Raw genomic sequence first — 4,164 nt, 5'->3', positions numbered from 1 at the left:
GTGGCGCACTAGTGCGCCACCGGGCCGACCCCACGAAGCACTTTTATTTCACCTTAATTATGAACACTTTTACATCCTGCTTTTCTCTCTTTTTTTTTTTTTTTTTTTTAAAGATGACCGGTAAGGGGATCTTAACCCTTAACTTGGTATTGTCAGCACCACGCTCACCCAGTGAGCGAACCGGCCATCCCTATATGGGATCCGAACCCGTGGCCTTGGTGTTATCAGCACCGCACTCTACCGAGTGAGCCACGGGCCGGCCCTGAAGGACAATTTTTATAATACCCTTTTGACAATGAGAATTGTGGGTTGTGGCTCCAGCTCTAAGTATGTACTTACATATAATTGTAAGGTTTTTATTATTTTTTAAGTGTAATATACACTCTTCCTGATAATTGCTAAGTTCTTTTGTAGAAACAGAACTGAAAGGACAAGAAAAGACTAGGGATATCCGAATAAGTTCATAGATTGTATCAGTCTCAAATCCTAATTGTGATATTATTTTTTATTAATTTCATTCATTTTTAAAATTAGAGATATAATCCATAAACCGTAAAGTTCACCTTTGAAAAGTGTACAATTCAGTGGTTTTTTTTGTATATTCCAAAAGTGGTGCACCCATCACTGATGCCGGACCAGGCCCAATGGCTGGCCTCTACCCACCCCATCTTCTTACCAGGTTCTTGACTCTGCCACAGGAAAGAATTCAAGAGCAGAGCCACAGTAGAAGATGAAAACAGTTTTAATATAACAGATAAGAAATACAGACTTAACAGAGAAGGTGCGGCCTAGCTCCAGAGACTGAGCAGGGCCCACACTAAGTTTAATATAAAAGTAAATACACATTTAAAGTCTAGTACAGAGTGCAGGCTGACTCAAGCTCCTTGATGAAAGTTAAGTTTATTACAAAAAGAAAGCATACATACCTCAGCCAGGGAAGTGCAGGATGGCCCCAGGAAAGTGAGCAACCACTTTAATAGTTTTGCTATATAATACATATTTATGATATACAATGCGTATTCAGTTAAGGGGATGGTTCCCAGTTATATAACAGTCTTGCACATGCTCATTTATTCTGCTTTTAAGGCATGTTCATTGGTCAAATTCTTTCATGCACTGAACATATTCAAGAATATTCTGTGCTCTTTAGCACCTGTAGTGGTAGGTCATTCAAAGGATAAACTGCACTTTACTGAGCATGCTCAGCTGCAAGGGTTATATAACCCCTTTCTACTGAGCATGCTCAGCCACTAGATTTGCATAAGTCAACCCCCTGAGGTCTTAATTTCCCATGTTGGTATGGAAAATAGGTCCAACGGGCAACAATAACTCTCCTCTAGGTGAGGGCATAGAGGAGGGGCCTGAGAGCTTGGGGAGTGATTTGGTACTCAGGTATGTCCTGAAACCCAAACCCATGGAAATTGAGCATCTCCTATCTTATCCACTATCTAATTCCAGAACATTTTTATCACCCCAGAAAGAAACCTCATATCCGTTAGTAGTCACATTCCATTCCCCACTCTTCCCAGCCCCTGGCAACCATTAATCTACTTTCTGTCTCTATAGATTTGCATACTCTGGATATTTCATATAAATAGAATCATATGATATGTGACCTTTTATGTGTTTGGCTGCTTCTACTTAGAATATTTAAGATCCATCCACATCATAGCATGAATCAGTATTTCATTCCTTTTTATGGCTGAATAACATTCCATTTTGTGGATATAGGCTAATATGTTTATCTACTCCTCAGTTGATGGACACATGGGTGCTGCCATTTTTGGCTGTTGTGAGCAATGCTGTTGTGAACATTCAGTACAAGTTTTTGTGTGGAGGTTTGTTTTTATTTCTCTTGGTTATGTAACTAAGAGTGGAATTGTTAGGTCATATGGTAACTATGTTTAACTTTGTGAGAACTGCCTATTTTTCCAAAGCAGCTGTACCATTTTACAATCCCCCTAGCAATGTTTGAGGGTTCCAATTTCTCTACATTCTCACTAACACATGTTTTTGTGTTTTTGATGGTAGGCATCCTAGTAGGTGTGAAGAGGTTTCAGTTTGCATTTCCCAGATGGCTATTGATGCTAAGCATCTTTTCATTGCTTATCGGCATTTGTTTATCTTCTTTGAAGAAATGTCTTTCTTAAGCCAAGTTGTAAAGATTTACCCCAATGTTTTCTTCTAAGACTTTTAGTTTTACCTCTTACATTTAGGTCTTTGATCCATTTTGAGTTAGTTTTTGTATATGGTGTTATGTTAGGTAGGGGTCCAACTTCACTCTTTTGTATGTGACTACTAGTTGCACCAGCACCATTTGTTGAAAAGATTATTTTTTCTATTGAATTGTGTGGCACTCTTGTTGAAAATTCATTGAACATAAATGCGAGGGTTTATTTCTGAACTCATGATTCTGTTCCATTGATCTATATACTGTAGTTCTGCAACATGTTACCATTGGGGAAAGCTGGGCAAAGGGTGCAAAAGAGCTCTCTGTGTTATTTCTTACAACTGCATGTGAATCTACAATAATCACAATAAAATTTGAATTTCAAAATAGTAGAGATTTTCATGATACCTTCTAACCACCACCAACCCTCTCCCACTAAAAAAACTAAGGTTTCTTCCTAAGAATTTCCCCAGCCCTCCCCTGAGATGCCCTCTCTTGCCCTCCAGGTGGCACCAACTGTTTATTTTTAGCTCTAGTTATTCAGAAGCCAGAGCAGGAAAAGGCTGAAAGCCCCCTTGCCAGGCCCTGGCTGTCCACCAGAATGACCCAGGCAGTTTCAGAGTCCTGGGACTAGCCTGAGCATCCCCTCAATATAACAGGAAGACTCAGGACTACCCTTGATTTAGGGGTAACTTCCGGCTTCATAAAATGAGTTCTCCAGGGCTGGCCGCTTAGCTCACTTGGTAGAGCATGGTGCTGATAACACCAAGGTCAAGGGTTCAGATCCCCATACTGGCCAGCTGCCCCCTTGCCCCCCAAAATGAGTTCTCCAGTCAAAGAAGTGGTCACCTGCTTCTTGTCTGCTTGCATCCACTTTTGAAACCATTCAGCATTTATTGAGCACCCACTATTACATAATGCTTGTAAAACATAGCAAGTACTCTATCCATGTAAGCTATTATTAATGAAAAATAGACTTTTTTAGGATAAGATGATGAATATAATCTCCCACTCCCTTTGCAAACTGCGAGGTGTTACATTGTTTTTGTTTGTTTGTTTTTGGCGGTTGGCCAGTAAGGGGATCCAAACCCTTGACCTTGGTGTTATCAGCACCATGCTCTAACAAGTGAGCTAATCAGCCAGCCCTGTGAGGGTCTACATTGTGATAAGGTAGGATTATTATTGGGGCAGGGATATCACGATACAAGTGCTGGCATTTATCAAGGACTCACCAGGGGACGGATACTTTATGTATTTTATTCCTTAACCCACTCAATGAAAGTTCAAGGTAAACATCGCTGTGCTTTTACTGTCACTAAACTGGATCTTGGAGAGGTTGTGTACATTGCTGAAGGACACACAGCTACTGAGTGACAGAGCTGGGATTCAAACCTACGTTCCTGGGTTTCCAAAGACTGCTACTTCTCCTGAACCCCAAGACATCAACTGAAAGGAAAGCTCAGGGTGAAACCACCTTCAAAAAGGTTTGACCTGAACCTATAGTTGTTAGACAACCTGGGGGATCCGGTCAACCTCCTAAATATGCTTTTCTTACACGATTTTTTCTGGGCATGCTAACACAATCCTTCTTGTAAATGATTCCAGAATTTAGCAAGAGGTCTTTCCTAGATAACTTAATTCATTTTTTTCTGATCGGAAAAAAAAGCATATATATTTAGGGAGAGGGAACTTTAAGAAAATGCATCAAAGTAAAAAGAAAAGGAGAAAATCAGCCATTCTTTTTGTTGTTGTTACTTTTTTTATATTTGGTGCATTCAAAAGAACACATGTCACATATGTATGAGTTTTAGGGCATAATAATGCCATGAACACCCATGAACTCACTTCCCAAATGCAGATCCGGAACATAACCAATAACCAGAGCTCCTCCCCTGTGCTGTCATACCCTGTCCACCCCAGAAGTAACCACATCCTGAATTTTTAGTGTATTGTCTCCCTGCTTTTTTTTTTTTTTTTTTTTTTTTTTTTTTTTT

This window comes from Galeopterus variegatus, unplaced genomic scaffold (genome assembly GCF_000696425.1).
Source record: "Galeopterus variegatus unplaced genomic scaffold, G_variegatus-3.0.2 Scaffold196, whole genome shotgun sequence".
Lineage (NCBI taxonomy): Eukaryota > Metazoa > Chordata > Mammalia > Dermoptera > Cynocephalidae > Galeopterus > Galeopterus variegatus.
Note: the sequence above shows the minus strand (reverse complement) of the source record.